The following is a 26332-nucleotide window of genomic DNA, read 5'->3' as shown; positions in this document are numbered from 1 at the left end:
CTGAATATGAAAGAGAATTTGTCAGATTGAGCAGTTATGGGCGGGAGATAGTCCCTAATGAGGCAGAGAGATGCAAGAGATTTGAGGAAGGACTCAATGATAACATTAAAGTAATGATTACAGCCTTGGGGATTACAGAGTTTGCCAAGTTAGTGGATGCCACACTGAAGGTTGAAAAAGTTAGAATGAATGAGAAGAACAGAAGGGACAGACAACAGAAAAGAGGTCAGGGTCAGACCGGTACATCTTCTGCTCCTAGTAAGAAATTTAGAGGTTCACCTACTCAGAGTTTTAGTAGAGCACCAAGTCAGGGTCAGTCACAGAGGCCCAAATCTCAGTTTACACCAAGGAGAGGCCAGTCCACACCTTCAATGGCTAGCTCTCCAGGGATAGGGTTCAGGGGACCAGCCCCAACAGTATCTATTGCTTACCCACATTGCCAAAAATGGCATAAGGTTGAATGTTGGAGGATGATAGGTGCTTGTTTATGGTGTGGATCTACAGACCACCTAGTCCAAGATTGTCCTCGCAGAACTGCTACATCCACTCTGGTATCAACTGTTAGGCCTACCCCTCCAGCTCCAAGGGGTAGAAAGCTGGGTAAGGCTGAGGTAGCCTGTACTTCATAGAAACCTGTATTAGAGTCTGTGGGGAGAGTAGAAGGTAGAAAACCAGCCAGAGCCTATGCTATAAGGGCACAGGAGGAATTGGATGCTCCAGATGTCATCAAGGGTACATTCCTCCTCTATAATACTTTTGTGCATGCATTAGTGAATCCTGGATCTACTCATTCATATATTTATATCAAGCTGCCCGTAGAAAGGGGAATACCAGTAGAGGAAAGTGACCAAGACATCCTGGTCACAAATCCGCTAGGCCACATTGTGGTAGTAAACAAAGTATATAAGGGTTGTCCATTGAAAATTCAAGGGAAAGAGTTCTCAGCAGACTTAATCAAACTGCTTTTCCATGAGTTTAATGTGATTTTGGGAATGGATTGGTTATGCCATCATCAGGCAATAGTAGATTGTAAATTGAAGAGAATCTCTCTGAAAACTACTAAGAACAAAGAAATAACAATTGTGGGTGAAAGGATAGATTTCTTGTCCAATGTCATCTCAGCTACAGTTGCAAGGAGATGATTGAGAAAAGGGTGTGAAGCCTATCTGGCACACGTGGTTGACACTAGGCAGGGTAAACTTGACTTGTCTGACATACCCACAGTAAGGGATTTCTCTGAAGGATTTCCTAAAGAATTGCCTAGTTTGCCCCCAGAAAGGGAAGTTGAATTTGCTATTGAGATTATGCCAAGTAAAACTCCAATTTCAATTGCTCCGTATAGGATGGCACCTACTGAAAGGGGTTCATATGCCCTGGTGTGTCACCATGGGGAGCTCTGGTACTGTTTGTAAAAAAAAAAAAGATGGGACACCTAGGTTATGTGTTGACTACCGACAGTTAAACAGAGTAACAGTGAAGAACAAGTATCCGTTGCCTAGAATTGACGATCTGTTTGATCAGTTGAAGGGAGCCGGTGTGTTTTATAAGATTGATCTCAGATCAAGGTATCATCAGCTAAGGGTTAGGGATGCAGATGTGCCTAAGACTGCATTCAGAAATCGGTATGGGCATTATGAATTCCTGGTGATGCCATTTGGGTTAACAAATGCTCCAGCAATATTCATGGACCTTATGAACTGTATCTTTCATCCATACTTAGATGGGTTCATAGTGGTCTTCATTGATGACATCCTGGTGTATTCCAAGGATAAAGCAGAACATGATGAACATTTGAGAATTATTCTGCAGACTCTAAAAGAGAAGAAACTATACGCCAAATTGTCCAAGTGTGAGTTCTGGTTGAATGAGATTGCATTCCTTGGACATGTAACATCCCTTTCTTCAACTTGGAATCAATTCAAAACAATTTTGTTTTTATTTCATTTTTCATATAAAGATAAAAAAAATACGGATTTGGGCTCCTATTAATCTTAATTAATCTTAATCATTTGAGATAGTATTTCAGTACGTATACGTATGTATATACGGTTATCCTTTCTGAAGTTTTGACGGAAGGATTTCTTTACTTTACTAATGCAACGCAGTCAACTCCATTTATTAGAACAGCTTCCATTGAGTCTCTGCACCTATCCCCCCCTTTTTTTTTATTCTGTCTTTACTTTGTTTGTTTTCGGAAAACAGGATTTGGCTCAGGATTGCCCATTTTTAATTCCGGGGTTTCTCTGAATTTGAAAGTTATCACTTAGTAAGTTTCCATACCAAGGCTCAATCCAATTAAGTCCGTAGCGTCTACCAATTTCGCCATATCCCCTCTTTTTTTGTTTTGAAATTAAGATCTTATTATTATCCCCCTTTTTTCATTTCTATTCTACTGGAACTGTTGAAGTCATTAGATACCGATTCCTATAAAAAGTCTTTCCTCTTATTTTTTTATTTCTTGTCTATCTTCTTTTATCTCTATCAGAGACCCTTATTTAGTCTAATCAGAAAGGATTCTATCATTTCTCTATCCGCAATTCAATATAGATGTATATATACCACATTCATTACATATACTTTTCTTGCTCTCATTTTTTTTTTCTCGTGCAATTTTGAATACTCGAACGATCAATTCTTTTTCTTTTTTTTCTATATTCATAATAATTAATTATGAATAACTAAGAATGAAAAGAATAAAAAATTAATAGCCAAGATTCCATTAGTTTACTAAATTCCTATACATGTACAATTTCTGTTATGTAAGCCCGCTTAGCTCAGAGGTTAGAGCATCGCATTTGTAATGCGATGGTCATCGGTTCGACTCCGATAGCTGGCTTTTCTCTATTTGTTTAATTTTTTACATAATTGATAATGTTTTTTTAAATCAAAGAATATTGAAAAGGCCCCTTTCCCTTTTTTCCGAGGGTGACCGATTATTATGTGGTAGGAACTTCCAATTAGGAATAATATGAATAAAGGTTAGAGTAGTTAAATCTCTGCAGAACAAATCAAGAACAAGAAAAGAACCTTTTTTTTTCTATATACATTATTGGTATATATACAATAAGGAATAAGGTCCGGAAGGGATTAGAGTGGATCCCAAGAAGATTGAAGCAGTGATGGAATGGAAGCCTCCCATAAATACAACTGAGATCAAAAGTTTCTTGGGGTTAACTGGATATTATAGAAGATTTATAAAGGGATTTTCCCTGATAGCTGCTCCAATGACCAAATTACTACACAAGAATATGAAATTTGACTGGAATGACAAGTATCAAGCCAGTTTTGAGAGGCTGAAGGCTATGTTGATAGAGGCACCAGTGTTAACACAGCCAGTGTCAGGAAAAGACTTTGTAGTTTTCAGTGATGCCTCACATAATGGGTTAGGGTGTGTACTCATGCAAGAAGGGAAAGTGGTCGCATATGCTTCCAGGCAGTTAAGGCCACATGAAAAGAATTACCCTACTCATGATTTGGAGTTAGCAGCAATTATCTTCACATTAAAGATATGGAGGCATTACTTGTATGGAGAAAAGTGCTACATATACACAGACCATAAGAGTCTGAAGTATCTGCCAACCCAGAAGGAACTTAATTTGAGACAGAGGCGATGGATTGAATTCCTGAAAGATTATGATTGTGTGATTGACTACCACCCTGGGAAGGCAAACGTAGTTGCTAATGCCTTAAGCAAAAAATCTATTATAGCATTAAGATTTCTGAATGCCCAACTGTCCTTAACTCATGATGGAGTTATTTTTGCTGAGTTGCAAGTGAAGCCGAATCTGTTACAATAGATACAGGATGAGCAGAAGACAAATGAGAAATTAATGGCTGTTATGGGCAAAATCACTGAGGGGAAGGAAACTGAATATAAAGTGAAAGAAAATGGGTGCCTATACTATAAAGAAAGAGTATGTGTACCAGATGATAAAGAGTTGAAAACCAGTATTCTGAAAGAAGCACATAACAGTGTGTATGCTATGCACTCAGGAAGCACAAAAATGTACCATGACCTAAAACTTCGATACTGGTGGCCAGGTATGAAGAAGGACATAGCTGACTATGTAACTAGAAGCTTAACATGTCAGCAAGTCAAAGCAGAACATCAAGTTCCATCAGGTTTGTTACAGCCCATAAACATATCTAAATGGAAATGGGACCGAGTCACTATGGACTTTGTCAGTGGTCTACCTCTCACTCAGAAGAAGCATGATGCAGTATGGGTGATTGTGGATAGGTTGACCAAATCAGCACATTTTCTGCTAGTCAGAACTGACTACTCACTGGAAAAGCTAGTAGAATTGTACATTAGTGAGATACTTAAACTACATGCAATTCCACTTTCCATTATATCTGATAGAGACCCGAGGTTTACATCTAGATTTTAGAAGAAATTACAAGAGTCCTTGGGCACACAACTCCATTTTAGTACAGCTTTTCATCCTCAGACGGATGGACAGTCAGAAAGAATAATCCAGGTGAGTTTTGAAACTCATTGAGTTATTGCAAATAATAAATTAAACTGATAATGATAATTGATGTGTCCCAACCGCAAGTGCACGGGTCATTCAAGTAGTATAGAAAAAGATATCGTTCCCACGAGGAGTTGTGTTAATGATTGAATTTTTGATGTAAAATAAAATATGTTAAAATTGTATTTTAATCAAATTAATAAAAGAAATTTAGGAATTTGAAGCAGAAGATATGAAAATGCAAAACTAAATTCAAACAATGACTAATTTAATAATTCGCAAAATAAAGAAATTGATAATAATGAAAATTAATAAAATGAGATTAAACTAAACACTCAAAAGTAAAATTCTAAGCAATAATTGATGAAAGACGATTCTGGAGTTAAGGGTTCATATTTAAGTCATTTTGGGATTTTTCCAAGGTAGCCCAATCCATGAAATTTATGGGTTTAAAGGAGATTAATTCTAAAATCCTTTGAAAACTCTTTCGAGTGAGACAAAGAGTGCCTTAATTAACTTAATCCTACTTTCGTGGAGTTAAAATTAACCAAGACCCATTAGGTTCTTTAATCAATCTATTAAAACCCTCTTAAGCCTTAGTCTATTTCTAGATCTAAGTTAATTAAGTCCAATTTCTTGATTAACTATCACTTGGTTTTCTCCTTTCGGTGGTTCAACCAAGGATTAAGAACATAACTTAATGGGGCCCTTCATTAAGCATGTGAATAAGTACACAAGAAATGGATTAAACCTCATAAATTCATTAAATTGGGACTAACCCAGTTCAAATCCACAAAAATAACTAAATATTACATCCCTTACTCCAGAATCAAAATGAAACTACTCACTACCCATAATGTCTACAAGATATTCTGAATTTAAATGGAAATAAAGCTCTAATCTAAGCTAAGAAATAAAAAACTCAACACTAGAAATGTAGGAAAAGGTAAGAAGAGAAAGAAATCCCAAATCTGGTTGGAAATGGTGTGGAAAACTAAATGTGACTCTTCAGCTGCCCTTGCTCCTGCTCCTTTTCTTCCTTTCTTTCTTCCTTTTTCTCTAAAATGGGAAATGAGGCTATTTATAGTATTTTTTAGACATGGAGCCCTAAAATAATGTGTTTGAGGAGAGATTTTCTGAAGGAATCTTCTGCCAGCTCATTAATGAACTCTTTGTGGGAGTGCATAAGTGGACTGCATAAGTCATGCAGTCCCTTATGCGATTCAGCAGTTTTAGTTTCACTTATGCGCGCATGACTTGGTGTATAGGTTATGCACAATTCCGTGAAAGTGCATAAAGGAGGCGTGAATGTGCATAAGCTATGCAGTCTCCTTATGCACATTTCGGCAGGTATTGGAACAGTGATTTTTCTCCTTATGCAGATCCGCATAGCTTATGCGACAAGTTATGCACAATTTGGTCAATGTATATTTCAGCTTGAAAACTTGTTTCTGACATCTTTGGCTGTAGAAGTTACTCCTCAATGGCAAAATTTCTCTTTAGTCCTTCAAAAACACCATTTTTCCTGCAAAACAAAATAAAAATTACAAATTAATCTAAAATTGACAATTATGAAAAACTAACTAAATAACTAATGAAATTAGCTAAAAATAACTAATAATAAAATAAAATGGCTATGAAATTAGACCTAAATGACTATGCAAAATGTATGCATCAAATACCCCCAAACTCAAGCTTTTGCTTGTCCTCAAGCAAACTTTAAAATATGATGCAAAATTTTTAGGGGTGCCTTATCCAAAGAGCTATGAAAATCACCTATTCAAGTAACTTAACACACCTTGACCATACCAATCCATATACCCATCCTTTAAAATGCAAAGAATCTAATGCTTATCCAAGCTTTCACCGCTTAGCCATAAAGTCAATTATCATTCAAAATCCCCAAACCAACCAATCAAAAGAAAGGGTCATGCTTAAAAGGAATTCTAGAACAATCAATAGTCAAAGTGTCTCTATATGGAATGATGGAATTAAATGAATGAATGAATAGTTTTCCAATCCCATAGGCAAATTCCCTACTCCTATCTCCACTAATGTAGCAAGTACTATCAAGAGATCAAAGGTCTTTTTAGGGATGTAATGGGGCCATGGGGTTCAAAATGAGGCTAAGAAGAAGAATGGGTAAAAAGGATTCAAAGCATGAGAATATTTCCAATCTTAACAACATAAGGTACACTTCTTATTTTATTATAATTTTTTCTTTTTCTTTTTTTTTTTTGTATATATTGAGGAGAGAAGTACACAATGAGAATTGTCAAGTGCTAGCAAAACACATAAAAATGGAGGGACATTTTGATACTTTAAACTTGTATTTTGCATTTTCTTTTGATGATTGTCCCTAAAATTGCCACCCCCAAACTCATTCCTTTTAATACTTTGGGTGGATTTCTTTCATTTTGAATGGCAATAGTGAAAAGCACATATACTAGCACTTTTACAAGATGACAAGCACTTCTTCTCCCTTTTATTGTATATTTTTTTTATTTTTTATTTTTATTATTTTTTTTAGAAAGTGTACCTAATATTGTAATAATTATTCTCATGAAAAGGGTTGGAGTGTTTGGTTCATTGGCTAGGTAACAATAAGGATTTCAAGAAAAATTAGGGATAAAAAGGCTCAAAGGGGTTTGCAAGGGTAAATTTTAATTGGGAAAAAGGGCCAAAGGTTTAAAATGAGAAGGTTTAAATCAAAGAATGCCTAATCATTTCTCTCTTCAAGTACAAGCTGGTATTTCGCCTTGAAAGGTTTAGAAAATTTGTTCTAGGATTGGTGAGACATCATTTGACTACCTTATATCCAATAATTCCCTCTAAACACTTCCATCTCCAAATGACTAGTTGGGTGGCTTTTTGGCTAAGAAGATATAGGCAAGGGATAGACACTTCAAAACCTTGCACATCTTAGGAAACTTTCAATCCACAAACCCAACTAAAAGGTGAGTCAAATCACTCTCATAGGCACATTTTCAATACTCAAGGGATTTGGCAAAAGATTTTAATGCATGATGCATGATTTCTAAAATGAGTAATGCATTAACTAAATGGAGGAAGTCTATTTGTCTATTTGTGTGCAATGTGTACAATTTGTCTATTTGTATATGTGCTATGTGATGTATAATGCGTATGTAAATGTGTAATGTGTTATGTATATGTATGTATGGATGTGTATGTAAATATTTACAATATATGTAAATGGAATGGGATGAGATGCTCCTATACTCAAAATGTGAAAAATGAAGCAAAAATCAAAATGTGCACCCCTAAACTCAAAATTAGACATTGCCCTCAATGTCTCATGCGGTATATAACCAAAACTCAAAGCAAGTAATATTTACCAGGAATTGTGAAAATTAAGAGCAAAAAGAAAGAGTTACCTGGTATGGAGCAGAGGAGAATTCAAGATATAAAGGGGATGCATAAGAAGCTGCACAGGCTATGCAGAAGAAAGTACTGTCCAGAATAGGTGCATAAGTAGGGTGCATAAGCCGTGCATGAGTGGCAATAAGGACTGCATAGGCTATGCAAAATATTTGCATAAGAGGATTCACAGCCTGTGCAGTATATTCAAAAGGAAAATGGGTGCCGAAAACAAAGTTTGATTTGAACAGGACATGTGTAAAACTGCATAAGGGGAGAATGAGTGTGCATAACTTATGCACTCTCTTACGCAGGTTTTGGTGGAAGATAAAGAGTGTGAAAAACTGATTATGCAAGAGTGCATAGCTTTTGCACTGACTTATGCAAGTTTCGGCTAAAAATGGAATTGTAGGAATTGTGGTCATGCAAGAGTACATAAGCCGTGCACTCTCCTTATGCAGGTCTCAGCATGTTTTGGTTTTTTTTTTTTTTTTTTTTTTTTTTTTTTTTTTTTTTGAAGAGTGTGGTCATGCGGAAGTGCATAAGTTATGCACTCTCCTTATGCAAGTCTCGATAAGTTTTGGTTTTCAGAATTTGTGGTTATGCGGAAGTGCATAAGTTATGCACTCTCCTTATGCAAGTTTCAGCAGGCTTTAACTTTTGGAGAGTGTGGTTATGCGGAAGTGCATAAGTTATGCACTCTCCTTATGCACCTCTCGGCAGGTTTTGGAATTCAGAATTGATGGTCATGCGGAAGTGCATAAGTTATGCACTCTCCTTATGCACCTCTCGATGGGTTTTGGGATTTTGGGTTGGTGGTCATGCAGTTGTGCATAAGCTATGCACTCTCCTTATGCACCTCTCGCCAGGTTTGGAATTTTTGGGTTTCTGATTATGCAGAAGTGCATAAGTCATGCACTCTGCTTATGCACCCCTCGGCAGGTTTGGAATTTTTGGGTTTCTGGTTATGCAGAAGTGCATAAGTCATGCACTCTGCTTATGCACCCCTCGGCAGGTTTGGAGATTCAGAGTTTTTGGTCATGCGGAAGTGCATAAGTTATGCACCCTCCTTATGCAGACTTCGGCAGAGAGAGAAAATGAAGAATTTGAAGTTATGCAAATGTGCATAAGTCATGCACTCTGCTTATGCGAGTTTGAAAGATATGAAATTTGACAAAATTAGGCTATGCGAGTTGCATAAGCTATGCACTCTTCTTATGCGATTTGAGGATGAAAATGGCAAGAATTGTGGTTATGCAGGATTGCATAAGCTATGCAGTTGCTTATGCACAATTCAACAAGATTAAGATTGCAATGGAACATGATTTGCAAGTGTGAAAAATACCCTAAAATGAAGAAATGTAATTCTATGAAGCATAAACCATGAGAAATTTTCATCAAAAACACATCAATATATACAAAGTTCATCAAAAATGCATCACACAAGCTTGTAGAAGATGGATCCTGCATTAAAAAGCATTTGTGACCCATGCTATTTTGACTCAAATTCTGCAAATCAACATTTAGCACATTAAAACTCAATAAAATCTGCATAAAGTTGCATTTATCTACAAATGATGAAATGAACTCTCCAAGTTATGCCAAGAGAATGCAATATTGTCCACCTTGAATTCCACAACCCAAATAATCTCAAAACTACATAGATGACCAACTTACCACCATATTAACATTAAAAGCACATATACTTAAAAGTTACACACCTAACCTCACCAAAAACATAAGCCATCTGCTGCAGATACCCTTTTTGCTGCAGATTCCATTTTTCCTCTGCATAAACCAGATTGCAGCTCCTGCACAGGTTATGCAGCAAAAACCTATCAGTTTTTGGGAGAGTTTAAAGGATAAAATTTTCAAGTGAAGAATCACTTCCCTAACAGTTCACTAGCCTTTCTTCATTGAAATACATCTACAAGGGATAAGATTCAACAATGTCAAAAATTGAATTTGGGGAGATTTAAGATAAAAACAAAAGTAATGCAAATAAAAGTAAATCAACAAAAGCAAAATAAAAGAACTTGGGGTGCCTCCCAAGAGCGCTAATTTATAGTCCTTAGCTAGACTCTTTTCATGTTTCATGGTGGCTGAAATTGGAATTTATTGCCTCTGTTTCCAATACGTGCTTCAATGAATCTATACTTCATTTTCTTTCCATCACATGAGAAGATCCTTGTTGCTTTGTCTAAAAATCCGACCATTTCTTTCTTGACAACCTTTGGTGCATCTTTTTCTTTGAGAGATGGTTGCTTTACTTCACTTTTCTCCACTTGCTCAACTTGAAAGATTGGTGCCATAGGACAAGGTGGATTACTATTCAAATCTTGTGCAAATGCAGCCTCTTTTGGATTTTCATCATTGATACTCCCTTCATGGATAAGACAACTTTCAAGAGAAGCCTTCGGATAGCTCTTTTTAAAGTGCTCTTTTACTAACTCATCAATTATATCAATTCTCAAACAAGAGTCTACATCTTCATGTTGCTTCTTCTTATCATTGCCAATGTTGAAGACTAAATGATCCTCTCCGACTCTGAGAGTAAGCTTTTCACCTTTCACGTCAATCAAAGCACCAGCTGTAGCTAGGAAAGGCCTCCCCAAAATGATTGGGATATTAGAATCCTCTTCCATGTCCAAGATGACAAAGTCAACAGGTATATAGAATTTTCCAACCTTCAGAGGCACATTCTCCAAAATCCCTTCAGGATACTTAATTGATCTGTTAGCTAACTGAAGAGAAATGTGGGTTGGCTTAAGATCTCCCATATTGAGCTTCTCATAAATGGAGAGGGGCATAAGGCTAACACTAGCCCCTAAATCACATAAAGCTTTTACAGAACATGATTCCCCAATGTGGCATGGAATTGAAAAACTCCCTGGATCCTTGAGCTTTGGAGGAAGTTTCCTTTGGAGGATAGCATTCCTCGATTAAGGCTCTGATCTCATAATTTTCAAGTCTTCTTTTGTTTGAGAGAATTTCTTTCAAAAACTTAGCATAAGAAGGCATTTGGGAAAGAGCATCGATAAAGGGCACATTTATATATAGCTTCTTCATAATCTCTAAGAACTTCCCAAATTGCTTATCAAGCTTGGCTTTTTGAAATCTCTGTGGAAAGGGAAGCTGTGGCTTGTAAGGCTCTGGAGGAATATATTTCTCTTCTTTCTCTCCAACCTCCTCTTTACCTTTTCTTGCACTCCCTTTTCACTCTTTTGTTTTCATCTCCTCAAAATCTTCCTCATTTTCTCTCTTTTCAACTTTTTCAGTCGTCTCATTTTGCAATATTTTAACACTCCTCCGTGTGATGGCATGACATTGCTCCATTGTATTTTATGTTTGACTAGTAAGTTTACCCATAGAATTGGTACTTTATGAGCATGCTTGTTGTGCAATCGATTTTCCAAAGATCCTATTGTGTGTTTGCATTTGTTCCAGCCTTCTTTGTCATCTCTCTTAACTCTTCATCACGCTTAATTTGATTAGCAAGAATTTGTTGTAATAAAGCCTCTGTGGTGGAACTTTGTTCTTCTTTGTCTTGGTAAAGGTGCGATGTTGCATTCTTTTCTGAAAACTAGGTGGTGGTTGCCTAGGTTGTTGGTATTGATGCTCTTGTTGTTGTGATGGAAAGTTCGAGTTGAAGCTTGATTTTGCTTATTCTCCCATGAAAAATTGGGATGATTCCTCCAAGCATATGAAGGATAATTTACTCCATGACTCATTGTTCCTGCGCATGAGTAACTTGTTGAGAACTTCGAACATGATGATGAACCGACTAGCATACTTAAATCCTCCATTTTCTTAGCAAGGACATTAGTGAGTGCATCAAATTTGGCATTGATCATGTTGAATGGATCAAGCTCATACATTCCAAAGAACTTGCCTTTTTGAGTTGGAGTTGACCCTCTTGGACTACTCCATAGATGTTCTTTGCTATTTTCTCTAATAACTCATAAGCTTCTTCTTCATGCTTAATGATGAATTCCCCTCCGGTTTGAGCATCAATGATTCCTCCGATAGCGGGAGTGACATTTGTGTAAAAATTCTGGTTTATCATCCATTTAGGAATGACATGATGTGGACATTGTCTCTCCAACTCCTTCCATCTCATCCATGACTCATAAAGAGTCTCATCTTCTCTTGGTCTAAAAGCAATCATTTGATTCCTCAACTCTTGAGTTTTTCCAGGTGGAAATTATTGGTCAAGAAATGCATCGCTCCCAATTTGTAATTGAGTTGTGAGGTAAAGAATCAAGCCAATCCAATGCTCTATCTTTCAAAGAGAATGGAAACAATTTTAGCCTTCTTGCATCATCGAATACTCTGGTTGCTTTTGCATGTCACATATCATAACAAACTTCTTAAGATGAGTATGAGGATTTTCTGAAGGATGACCTCCGAATTGAGAATTCTGAATCATTTGTAGTACTCCAAAATCCATCTTATAACTATTTGCATCAATTCTTGGTCTTGCTGTACTCTCTCTTAAATCATCAAAATGAGGAAATGCGTGATCCATCATACTTCCCTTAGGCACATTAGCATTTACAACTTCTTCACCATGAGCTGCATTTTCATTGTTTCGATCATTTTCACCATTATCACCACTGATTCCAACTCTTTCTTTAGCCATTTCTGTTTCAATTTCAGCTGCTCTCAATGCTTCTTTTCTTCTTCTAGTTTCTTTCTTGTTGTCTCTACAAAACTTCTCAATTTCAGGATTAAATAATAAGGATGTGTCACTTGTGCTTCTAGCTCTTCTCATAAAAGATTAAGAGTACCTAAAAAAAACAAACAAACACAAAATGAAAAGATAACAAACATAAAACTATAAACAACTAAAATAATCAAGAATTCAATCTTAAACAAACAACTCCCCGGCAACGGTGCCAAAAACTTGATGTGTCCCAACCGCAAGTGCACGAGTCATTCAAGTAGTATAGAAAAAGATATCGTTCCCACGAGGAGTTGTGTTAATGATTGAATTTTTGATGTAAAATAAAATATGTTAAAATTGTATTTTAATCAAATTAATAAAAGAAATTTAGGAATTTGAAGCAGAAGATATGAAAATGCAAAACTAAATTCAAACAATGACTAATTTAATAATTCGCAAAATAAAGAAATTGATAATAATGAAAATTAATAAAATGAGATTAAACTAAACACTCAAAAATAAAATTCCAAGCAATAATTGATGAAAGACGATTCTGGAGTTAAGGGTTCATATTTAAGTCATTTTGGGATTTTTCCTAGCTAGCCCAATCCATGAAATTTATGGGTTTAAAGGAGATTAATTCTAAAATCCTTTGAAAACTCTTTCGAGTGAGACAAAGAGTGCCTTAATTAACTTAATCCTACTTTTGTGGAGTTAAAATTAACCAAGACCCATTAGGTTCTTTAATCAATATATTAAAACCCTCTTAACCCTTAGTCTATTTCTAGATCTAAGTTAATTAAGTCCAATTTCTTGATTAACTATCACTTGGTTTTCTCATTTCTTTTCTTCAACCAAGGATTAAGAACATAACTTAATGGGGCCCTTCATTAAGCATGTGAATAAGCACACAAGAAATGGATTAAACCTCATAAATTCATTAAATTGGGACTAACCCAGTTCAAATCCACAAAAATAACTAAATATTACATCCCTTACTCCAGAATCAAAATGAAACTACTCACTACCCATAATGTCTACAAGATATTCTGAATTTAAATGGAAATAAAGCTCTAATCTAAGCTAAGAAATAAAAAACTCAACACTAGAAATGTAGGAAAAGGTAAGAGAGAAAGAAATCCCAAATCAGTTGGAAATGGTGTGGAAAACTAAATGTGACTCTTGCCCTTGCTCCTGCTCCTTTTCTTCCTTTCTTTCTTCCTTTTTCTCTAAAATGGGAAATGAGGCTATTTATAGTATTTTACATGGAGCCCTAAAATAGTGTGTTTGAGGAGAGATTTTCGAAGGAATCTTACACTCATTAATGAACTCTTTGTGGGAGTGCATAAGTGCATAAGTCATGCGATCCCTTATGCGATTTAGTTTGGTTCACTTATGCGCATGACTTGGTGCTTAGGTTATGCACAATTCCGTGAAAGTGCATAAGGGAGGCGTGAATGTGCATAAGCTATGCGATCTCCTTATGCACATTTGTATTGGAGCGATGATTTTCTCCTTATGCAGATCCGCATAGCTTATGCGACAAGTTATGCACAATTTGGTCAATGTATATTTCAGCTTGAAAACTTGTTTCTGACATCTTTGGCTGTAGAAGTTACTCCTCAATGGCAAAATTTCTCTTCAGTCCTTCAAAAACACCATTTTTCCTGCAAAACAAAGTAAAAATTATAAATTAATCTAAAATTGACAATTATGAAAAACTAACTAAATAACTAATGAAATTAGCTAAAAATAACTAATAATAAAATAAAATGGCTATGAAATTAGACCTAAATAACTATGCAAAATGTATGCATCAATAATAATACCTGAACATATGTGATAGGTCCTTGAGGATATGCTGAGAAGTTGTTTTATTGAGTTTGAGGGAAGTTGGGACAGATATCTTCCAGTGGCAGAATTTACATACAACAATAGCTATCAAGCTAGCATACAAATGGCACCCTATGAAGCACTGTATAGGAGAAAATGCAAAACACCTGTATGTTGGACTGAATTGGGTGAAGATAAGCTAGTGGGGCCAGACCTAATAAAATAGACAGAGGAAAAGGTGAAACTGATAAAGGCCAATTTGAAAGTTGCCTCAAACCGACAGAAATCTTATGCTGACTTGAAAAGAAAGGACGTTGAGTATGAAGTTGGCAAGAAGGTATTTCTCAAAGTATCACCGTGGAAGAAAGTGTTGAGATTCAGGAAAAAGGGAAAATTAAGCCCTAGGTTTATTGGCCCATATGAAGTTATTGAACGTGTGGGACCAGTAGCCTACAGATTAGTCTTACCACCTGAGCTGGACAAGATACATAATGTGTTCTATGTCTCGATGATCAGAAGATACAAATCAGATCCTTCACATGTCATCTCAGCAGAAGAAATTGTGGTACAACCTGACCTGACATATGAAGAAGAACCAATTAAAATCTTGGCATGAGAGGTAAAAGAGCTCAGAAACATGACAATTCCACTAGTGAAAATCCTATGGAGACACCATATAACACCCCTATGTTCGGTAGTGCGTTCTACTGTTCCAGTGACCAGTGTTGTTCGAACAGCTAGGATGCCTAGAACTACACTTTGATATGAGTGAGGAGACATAAAATAATGAAATACAAGAAAAGAAAATACAAGAAAAATAAAGGAAAAATAATAGCAAAGAAATGTAACCAAGTTAAGCGAGCCGAGAACCCTAGCGATGGGTGACCGCACCGGGAAGTCACTGCGTGGACTGTTGACTAGCCCTGGACTGCGGAGAACCCTGGAAAATATTTTTAGGATTTAAATAGACACCTATTGAAGTATAAATATCATTAGAAATATCAAAGAAAAATTAATTAATTAGTACAAAGAAAAGTGAGAAATCGAAAAACGGACAAAACCCGGTGTTACCGAAAAATCGGGAATGCAACCTAAACAGGGGCATTGTGGTCATTTGACACCCCGAGTTGTCTTTTGACCTAAATGTCCATTAAAAATACATGATATTATACTTGGAAAATATAATGAAAAATTAAATTAGTGGTACCTATTGTAAATAGTAAAAATAGAGAGTTAAATGTGGGAAAATGAAAGTTAAGATTAAACTAATGGTTAATTTTGACATAGTGCTCCACTAACTCATTTAAGTGGACCACTAACTCACCCTTTGGACAGCATATTGAACTTCATCTTCAAGCTCCCAAATTCAGCCGAAAATGGTGAAAAGAAGATCCACCATTGTTGTCCACTTGAAAGCTTCATGCAAGCTTGATTTAAGCTTCATTCTTAGCACCTTTCTTCACTAAAAGTTGTCCATACACCTTGGGAAGTAGATTGGCAGCAAGAAGACCAAGTTTTGGAGAGATTTTGAAGAGTTTCCAAAGTGGTAAGTTTGTGTTTTTGGTTAGTGCTTCATTAAAGTTAGTAAGGAGGTTATGGGTAATTGAATTGTGGAAAGAATTTTGGAGTTTGATGTTCTAGGGGAGATGTTTATTTTTGGCAGCCATGGAAACTCTTTGAGGACAGTTTATTTTTGCTTGTAAATGGTAGATTAAAGGATTGATTAAATGTTTATGTGTGTAGGAAATTATTTGGGTGATGTATACTTAGTATATGTGAATGTGTATTTGAAATTTGAAGCTTGGAAATTAATAGAATGTAATGCATGAATTGGCAGCCTGGTTTGGTGAACCATAAGGATGTTATTTCATGTTTGGATTATGGAATATTAATGTTGAATTGTGTTAGTTGTTATGGCAGTCTGGGTATATGTGTGATGGTGTGAAGTTGGACATGTAAATGAGCATGAATAGGTAGTTAAATTGTTGTAATTGAATTTGACAAATTCTGCACTTAATGGTGTATGTTGAATGTGATTATAAGCTGCCAAAATGATCAATAAAATGTTGTGAAATATGTTTAGGTTAGGGTACAAACCTGAAATGGCATAAAGGTGAAGTTTGGTAAGGGTTAAAGGTGATCTTTGATGAGTATGAATAAAATGCAATAGGGCAGTTTGTGTTTTGGGCCTAGAACTTTAAGTGTGTGGCTCCAATTGGTATGAGACTAATTGGAGGTGAAACTAGGCACAAAATGTGCCATCTTTCATGAAGGAAGCTTGCCAAAATTCTGCTTGCAAGGTAGATTGAAAAATGACCAAATCCGGATTAAGTGCAAATAAGGCCTGAAAATTGACCAATTGGGCAGCAGTTAGTTTTTAGGCCATAACTCACTCAAAACAGGTTCAATTGACCTGAAATTTTGACCATGAATAGTTAAGACCCATATCTACAAGTCTTATGAAGACACCAAAGCCCAGAAATGACCATAAGAAAGTCAAACAGCTTGCACAAGTTCGGGTCCAAAAACTAGCCGAACCAAAATTGACCTAAAGTGACCTAAAGTAACCAATTTTTATGCATTTTGACCAGCAATAGTAAAATGACCATAACTTGGTATACATAACTCAGAATGACCTGAAATTTTGCCCCGCGTGCAATAAGACATATATCTATAAGTTTGTAGTTTTGACCAAAACCCGAAACCGAGGGAACTAGGTCGTCCGGCTAGGTCAAACTAGTATCCCGGAATCCAGCAAATTACAAGAAAATGCAAGATACATGGAAATGAATTTTGTAACATGTACCAACCCTAAAAGACTATCGAATGTGACATATTAGTAACATTAAAACCTAATTTACCTAGAATGCATCGAGGGTCGACATATTAGGTTGACTAAGCAAATAATAGAATTCAGTGCATTAATTATCAAACATTATCGTTAGAGACAGTTTAAATAAGTACTGAAACACTTTAAATTGTGTTTTTCAGTTAGCAAAGACTCAGGGAGAGGGAAGGAAACATTGAGTCAAGGCCAGGAGACAGTTATCAAAGGTTTGTGCACAATAGTTATTTCTTTTGAATTTTTCAATTGAAATAAATTACGATTATTTATATGTTATTGTTTTAAATTGTGTTTGTGCACAATAAGTATTTCTTTTGAATTTTTCAATTGAAATAAATTACGATTATTTATATGTTATTGTTTTAAATTGTGTTTGTGCATAATAATTTTGACTTCTCATTTTCTACTTAAAAATTTAATTCAACATTATAGTTTTAAATTGTGTCCGTGCACAATACTTTTATATTCACTGCTCTTACTAGCAAATTTATTTGGAGAAATGAGTTATGAATAATTTTTGATTGCTTTGGTTTTGGGAATATTATTTGGAACTTATTGTGTTGCCAACTTTGCAAATAGAAACTTTGAGATAAAATGTGATTTATGGTTTGTATGAAATATTGTGATTTGAAATTGTTTTGATTCACACTTGGCATGACACTGTTAGTATGTTCCTCCTCCATTTATGGGGTGAGTGTGATATATTCCTTCCTCTTTGACCTATCAGTCTGGGGTGAGTGTGATTATGTTCCTCCCTCTTTGACTTGCCAGTCTGAGGTGAGTGTGGATGAGTACTCATTATTCAGCTAGCTTCCTCCCTCATTGATTTCGATTATTGGGGTGAGTGTGTATTGTCGTGGTGTACAACACGGCATGTGCGAAAAAAATTGTGTCATGGACTAAATTGTGATATTGATTGGCAACACTGTATTCTTCAGTTATTTGATCAAATGGTGTTATTGATTGGCAAAACTGTATTATTCAGTTATTTGATCAAATGGTGTTATTGATTGGCAAAACTGTATTATTCAGTTATTTGATCAAATTGTGTTATTGATTGGCAAAACTGTGTTACTCAGTTATTTGATCAAATTTGTATTATATGAACTTTGTAAATTTTGTGAACTATTTGATTTGTGAATTATCAATAAAAGATTTATATATCGCATTTCAAATTGTTATTGTGCACCACTGAGTAAATTTTACTCAGCGATAGCTTTTCATTGCTGTCGCAGGTAGACAGACTGACAGGGTAGCAGACTAGGCTGCTAGTACTACATTGAGAGATCATCGGGTATATTGAGTATGCCACATTTTGCATTTTGTACTGTAATGTATGTTCACTGTATGTATATATTGTTCTTGGTTTTGAGCAGTTGTAAATTAAAATTGTACATTGAAGTTGTAAAGTAAGTTATGAGTTATTTTGAATTGTAAAATTTATACTGTATTTTTTTTATCTCAGTCTTTGAAAAATTATTGTAGATTTGAGTTGAGAAATATATTGTGTTGTTTAACTGTTGGAGTTTGAGATTGAGAAAAATATTGAAGTGCTTATTACAGGTTTTTGAAGAACTGTTTTGTCCAAAATACAGATGGCACTCTGCCAAAATTTTTACAGAAATTATTAATAGTCCAAGTGTGTTAGCTGTTTTACTTCAGTTCAAAAAGGTTTTTAACACCTGTAAATAGTGCTCACCACTATAAAAAGAAGTAAGAAAAGTTTTAAAATCCCTTGTAGTGTATTTAATGGGTTATCAATAGACAAAGTTGGTAATTCATTAGGTATACTACGGGATCATGTTATGCCTTACAGAGGGGTAGGGTGTGACATGTGTCGACACCATATTTTGGCCGATCCCTAGAATTAATAAACTTTGAAACCGATCCCCAGTACTAAGTCTCCCTTTGACAGCTAACCACATTTCCGATCTCTCTTTGCTAGATAACCACATTTCCGATCTCTCCTCACAAGGAATTGAATCAATACTAAGTCCTCACATCAGTCAAAGCCTTACCGGTCTATTAAATCACTCACCGATCTCTCAAACCCATTATCGAATCTCCTGACCAGTCAAGTATATTCCTGATCTCTGTTGACAAACGAAATTGAACTGACACTAGATCTTTGTTACCATTTTTGTTGCCGATCTCCCTTTCAAAAGTTTAAGAATAATCAAAGGTTCCGTTCCGGTTTAATGATGATCCTGATCTTAAATGTTCAAGCCAAATTTCTAATTTTAATCAACTCCCGTTTAGCGTTGATTCCCTACCGATCTCATGCTCATTGTGTTTTCCGATCTCTCACACTTAGGTTAATAATCACTTTCAGTTATTTCAACATACTCAGACAATCAAGTGTTTAAATAATTTAGAAATTTTCCGATCACAACCAGATCGGACAAACACTTCAGAGATCGGAAGCAACAATAATAAAATGATGACTGTCAAAATAAAATTTTATTTCCAAAAGCCAGATTACATCATTTGGGCGATCCCAAGAGATCGAATTACATTTCCAAAAGTCAGATTACATCATTTGGGCGATTTCAAGAGATCGGATTACATTTAAGGACCTGACTACATCAAAAGCCGATCTCTAGCGATCAGCGGAACATCCCATCTAAAGGGCCTATGTCAAAGCCCACATTGTGACTGATCCAAAGGATGTCATCGACCGGAACCGGGTCGCTGTTGGAACACCCAATGTGGAGGAAAGCCGCTGTCGGAACACCCAATGTGGTGAGAAGTCGAATAAACTTGGAAGAGTAACTGCCAAGGGTCGGCGGAACATTAGCAGTCTTCTCGGCCGAAATCGGTTCGCCGATTATACCGGTCGAACGACTCGAGATCGGCACGATCGAGGTCCGCGATCCAGATCGGTTAATTGGTCCAGTTCTCTCACCATCATCAGATAAGGTTATCACGATTATTCGATCACCGGGGTCGTAAATTTTTAGTCAGGAAATAAAGAGGTCCATCGGAAAGGGATCAACAGCCACAATCACGGCCGGAACTTCTGCCGGAGCAGCTAGAACTGGAAAGTAAGAAGGAAGAGAGGAAAATCGAATGAGGAAAGTCTCTTCTGTCAGGGGTATATATAGGGGAAAATCGGGCATTTATTGCTAAGCAGAAAACGAAGCGGACACTTCGGGAATCGAGGGGAATTAATGCTTTGACCGGACCGAGCCTGATTAAGGGAAATATTGGAATAATAGAGATCGGAAGAGGGGAGACCGGTATGAAAGATCGGAGAAGGATCATGTTAAGAAGATCGGAAAGGAATAGAGAGCAGAAAACAAAAAGAATAAGGCGCCTACCGCCGTCGCCATGATCAGAGCCGAGGTAGTTAAAGCGTTGCAGGTAAAATCTCAACCGCACGCCCCAGAATCGCCCGCATTACTGACAGGTGCCAGAATATGTCATGACAGCGCTGTACCTCCCAATCTCCACCATTGATCCAACTTATAAGGACGAGCCCAAGGCCCTTGGATCAAAGAAGAAGACGACAAAACCAGCGCCTTTCACTCCTAGCCCTTGGATCGCCCCGGACAAGAGAATTTGGGACCGCTGACAGAGGAGGAAAAAGACAAATATTCTCAAGTGGATCTCTACTGCCTATTCTGATTCTTTTTAGTTCTTGAGCTTAGGATTATGTCCTTTGAAATCTTGACCCTCCATCTCCCTCAAGATAGATCCTGACCCTTCAAGGGGAACACCCGGTCCCTATAAATATCTGCATGAAAAACTGTTTAACGGACGGAAAAAAAAAAAAGAAGAAAGTTACTATAGCGGAAGAACTCTGAAATTTAATTCAGATCGTTACTCAGCTTTCATAAGAAGAACTTTCGAAACTAGTTTTCTGAAGTATTTTCTTAAAAAGATTTTGAACACTGAAACTTTCCATTTTCAGCTCGTTCATCATCCCGCAGCGTTCACATTTTGCAGTTCCTTGTTATCTTTATATTCACTTCCATCGCCCATGTTCGATCTCGTTTAAACTCGGGTATAATTCTGACTCGATTGCATTTAGTGAAGCACTCTTTGTTCCAAGGCGAACCTTATTCTACCGGTTATCAATTTGCAATCTTATTGCGTTTTGTGATTCTCGGTTAGTTCACTAGAATCGACTCCTTACAGGTCAGTATTCATGTTGCCATTTTATTAAGTTTAGTTCTTGTTGTACGCATTTCCATTCTTTTTTTCTTTATGTATGTTATTTTCTTTTAAGTTCGTATCACGCTGGAAAGATACTGAGAAAGGTTGTGCTCTAGTTTATTTCCGTGTCGATACCTTTGTTAATCTTTATTATTTCTGAGCGTAAGTCATCTAGTTCCAAGCGATACATAAGCAGTGGGATGAGATGTAGGTAACGGCAACTTAAGAGTCCTTTTGAAAAATGAAAGGTCTGAATAATAAGCCTGGAAAATGGTAAAGCTGAGTCACTAGAATAACTCAATAGGTCATAGGGCAAGATGTCATAAGACAAGAGTAAAACCAAACCCCGGATAACTAAATGGAATAGATCGGTTACCAAAAATGCTGGTAAGGCGACCATATTGGAAGGTCGGAGGATTTGGTTTGGCATCCCCTGCCCAGTCCTAAGGTACCAATAAGTTAAAGAGGTCTTGCACAGACCCCCTGACACCTTTGAACGTCAGAACCCTTAGCCTTAGGCCCTCTCGATAGGTAAAATTTAGAGAGATCGGAAAAATCCTCATCCGACTACCGTTTAATTAAAAGAGGTCGGAGGAGAGTTCTTATCCGATTCTCAATCTAAAATTTTAACAAATATTTTAAAAGAGATCGGAGGAGAATTCTTATCCGGTTCTCAAGCTTAAAAACGTTAATGAACATTAAAAGAGATCGGAGGAGAGTTCTTATCCGGTTCTCAAGCTTAAAAACGTTAATGAACATTAAAAGAGATCGGAGGAGAGTTCTTATCCAGTTCTCAATCTAAAATTTAAATAAATATTCAAAAGAAATTGGAGGAGAGTTCTCATCCAATTTCAAAAATTGGATTCTAATAAAATAGCCCTTCAAACAAAACTAATATACAACAGTAACTCACTAAGGTTATCTCATTTACTTATGTATCTGGGTAATCCGAATTTAGTGAAAAATCAAATATTCCTTTTTGTTAAAAGGATTAACATTTCCATTCAAGCCCTCCTAACTAATTTATAAAAATGCAAAGTTAAATCTACTTACCCTTATTAAGGGACGAGGTGGGGTGCCTAACACCTTCCCCACCCGTTTATGGACCCCGAACTTAGAATCTCTGTCTTGATTCAATTTGTCTTCACAAATGGTTTTCTTTAGTTTCCCTCAAAACTAAGGTGGCGACTCCTCATTCTTTTCCACTTCGGTGAGGGTTCGTTCAAGCGACCGCAAAATCCCTTGCGACAACATGTTTAAGTGGTATAAGAGCTAGTTTTTAAATTCTGTTTTCACCTGTTACTTGAATATTCTTTCTTCATAGTACAACTGCTCAATATCATTGTTTGATACATACAGTACATTACATTATAAATATGCACTAACGGGAGGAAATCTCCTTGTGTTAATTGTTCAGGAGATCTAAGATCCTCGCATTGACTATGGAAGAGGGTGATCATTCAGTCGATCAATCTATAGAGGCTGAGGTGCAAGGGGATGCCCCAGCCCTACACAACGTCAGTGGTTCAGCAGCACCAGCCCCTGCAGTATCGCAGTTTCCTGCTCAGTTCGCTCAGCAGATGGCTGCAATGTTCCAACAAATGGCTGGTAATGTGCCTACTCAAGTCCCGATACAGACACTAGTGGTACAACCACAATCTTCTGCTAGACAGTATAACAAATTGATGAAATATGGGGCTACAGAGTTCAAGGGGACAGTAGATCCTCTAGAGGCAGAATAGTGGTTAGAGAGGATGAATAGGGTATTCAAGAAACTCCATTGTACAGAGGAGCTCAGATTTGAATACTCAGTATCTTTGCTACAGGGGGATGCTTATGACTGGTGGAAAACCATTCCCCACGACAGTAGAACTCGGTGCTAACATGGAATGACTTTCTCAGGGAATTCAGATAAAAATATGTCCTAGATGCTTATGTAGACCAGAAGCTGCAAGAATTCCTAAGTCTGAAACAGGGGAGCAGATCAATGGCTGAGTATGAAAGAGAATTTTCCCACCTAAGCCATTATGTAGTAAGTTTACTTTCTACCAGCAGGGAGAGATGTAAGAGGTTTGAAACTGGCTTGAAGCCTAGTATCAGATTACAAGTGGTCGGATTCAAACATAACAACTTCTCTAAACTTATTTCTCAAGCACTAGAATTAGAAAGAATTAAATCTAAAGCGGCCCCTGAGAAAAAGAAATCAGAGAAGACAGAAAAAGAGGGAAAGTCAGTAGAACAGAGTTCCAGTGATCCTACTAGAAAGAGGAAAAACTTTGGGGGATACAACCGAGGTAGTAAGAAGTCCGGTAGAGATAGATCTTCTGGACAGAAACCACCTTGATCCGATCAGCAAACTCAACAGAAACCCAGAAATGCGCTGTCATATCGACTTTGTGAAACTTGTGGTAAACCACATAGTGGGGTATGTTATAGAGCCGTACGAGCATGTTTTAATTGTGGAGAGACTGGTCATTTTGATAGGGATTGTGTAAATCCATGTCGTTCTGGATCATTTACTACACTAAAGGGATCAACCAAAGTTTCTACCCCAAAGAGTTCACCATCAGTTAGTAGAGGCAGAGGTAGAGGTAGGGGTAGTACACCTAGAAGTTAGAGTACTGCGAATCAGCCAGAATAGGGCGATGCTCCAGCTGGAGTATACGCTATACAGCAGAGAGAAGAGGCTGAGACTTTTACATTGTTGCTGGTACTTTCTCAATTAGTAACTAAGATATATATATATATATATATATATATATATATATATATATATATATGTATTATTTGACCTGGAGTTTGCATACTTTTATGTTAGTATTAGAACTATATGTTCTGTTGTTATTCCTTTACAGGGAAATAAATTTTGATGCATTAGTATTAGTCCTTTAAGATAAGGATTGTGATAATAAGTGAAATTAGTTTTGAAAGAGTTTATCAGCGAAAAGTATTTTCTAACACACCATAAATTATAAAGCTAATTGGCGAGCCTACTTAATGTAAGGCAAGAGGACGTAAAAGTAAGATGCAGCAATGGAATTGCTCTAGATGAGAGCAAGTATGTTACTATTAGTAATTGCTAATGGATATTGTAATCAGAATAAGATTCGAATATCAGTATATTCAAAAAGGATAAAATATCAGAAAATTTGATCTATTGGGACGTATCGTAGTAACTATGCAATGTTCTTGATGTTTATACTGTAAGCTACAGATTACAGTACTGACTTGAGATTATTGTATAGAGCTACGTACTACTCGATAGTACACCAAGATGAGAATAGTTGCCAACGGCATATGTTTTGGTATAGTTATGCCAGGATAGAATTTTATTGTTAGAAAGGAGTTTGAAAATCCTATTTAGGGATTTAAAACTCAAAAGTTAGAAAATCGAAAGGTTATAGTTTAATACAAAAGGGAAGTAAGTTATAGAATATTGACAGATAAAAAGAGTTATGGAAGTAAAAATTCGAACAGTTGGTTCAGATATAACAAAGAAATGTTACGAATGTGAGGAAGACTATTGACTAGAATGGTCAGAGGACCAACGACTAGATAAATCATTCTAACATGAACTCAAGGGTCATTCAAGAAGGAACATGAACTGAAATATTAGATAGCACAACAGTAAGAGAAGATTGGTGTTATACAAACAAATTAAACGTTGTATTAGATTGTTAAAAGTCTTATACAAATTTGAGGAAAAGAAGATTACACGATCATATAGAAAGGAGAAAATAAACGTATGACTATTGTAAGATGGCTATTGGATAAAATTTCATGGACCAAATTTATTTAAGGGGGGGAGAATTATAACACCCCTATGTTCGGTAGTGCGTTCTACTGTTCCGGTGACCAGTGTTGTCCGGACAGCTAGGATGCCTAGAACTACACTTTGATATGAGTGAGGAGACATAAAATAATAAAATACAAGAAAAGAAAATACAAGAAAAACAAAGGAAAAATAATAGCAAAGAAATGTAACCAAGTTAAGCGAGCCGAGAACCCTAGCGATGGGTGACCGCACCGGGAAGTCACTACGTGGACTGTTGACTAGCCCTGGACTGCGGGGAACCCTGGAAAATATTTTTAGGATTTAAATAGACACCTATTGAAGTATAAATATCATTAGAAATATCAAAGAATAATTAATTAATTAGTACAAAGAAAAGTGAGAAATCGAAAAACGGACAAAACCCGGTGTTACCGAAAAATCGGGAATGCAACCTGAACAGGGGCATTGTGGTCATTTGACACCCCGAGTTGTCTTTTGACCTAAATGTCCATTAAAAATACATGATATTATACTTGGAAAATATAATGAAAAATTAAATTAGTGGTACCTAATGTAAATAGTAAAAATGGAGAGTTAAATGTGGAAAAATGAAAGTTAAGATTAAACTAATGGTTAATTTTGACATAGTGCTCCACTAACTCATTTAAGTGGACCACTAACTCATTTAAGTGGACCACTAACTCACCCTTTGGACAGCATATTGAACTTCATCTTCAAGCTCCCAAATTCAGCCGAAAATGGTGAAAAGAAGATCCACCATTGTTGTCCACTTGAAAGCTTCATGCAAGCTTGATTTAAGCTTCATTCTTGGCACCTTTCTTCACTAAAAGTTGTTCATACACCTTGGGCAATAGATTGGCAGCAAGAAGACCAAGTTTTGGAGAGATTTTGAAGAGTTTCCAAAGTAGTAAGTTTGTGTTTTTGGTTAGTGCTTCATTAAAGTTAGTAAGGAGGTTATGGGTAATTGAATTGTGGAAAGAATTTTGGAGTTTGATGTTCTAAGGGAGATGTTTATTTTTGGCAGCCATGGAAACTCTTTGAGGACAGTTTATTTTTGCTTGTAAATGGTAGATTAAAGGATTGATTAAATGTTTATGTGTGTAGGAAATTATTTGGGTGATGTATACTTAGTATATGTGAATGTGTATTTGAAATTTGAAGCTTGGAAATTAATAGAATGT

At 36.4% G+C, this 26332-nt stretch overlaps 2 non-coding genes across 2 annotated transcripts; both read left to right on the top strand.

Moving 5' to 3' along the window:
* Positions 1 to 2763: 2763 nt before the first annotated feature.
* On the top strand, positions 2764 to 2836 carry TRNAT-UGU (transfer RNA threonine (anticodon UGU)). Its single transcript has one exon. It is a non-coding gene; the product is annotated as a tRNA-Thr (tRNA).
* A 9093-nt stretch (positions 2837 to 11929) lies between these two features.
* On the top strand, positions 11930 to 12036 carry LOC131170059 (small nucleolar RNA R71). Its single transcript, XR_009141001.1, has one exon. It is a non-coding gene; the product is annotated as a small nucleolar RNA R71 (small nucleolar RNA).
* Positions 12037 to 26332: the final 14296 nt, after the last annotated feature.

Source organism: Hevea brasiliensis, chromosome 10, assembly GCF_030052815.1.
Source record: "Hevea brasiliensis isolate MT/VB/25A 57/8 chromosome 10, ASM3005281v1, whole genome shotgun sequence".
Classification (NCBI taxonomy): Eukaryota; Viridiplantae; Streptophyta; class Magnoliopsida; order Malpighiales; family Euphorbiaceae; genus Hevea; species Hevea brasiliensis.
The sequence above is the reverse complement of the archived record's forward strand: the minus strand, read 5'-3'. Positions and strand labels throughout refer to the sequence as shown.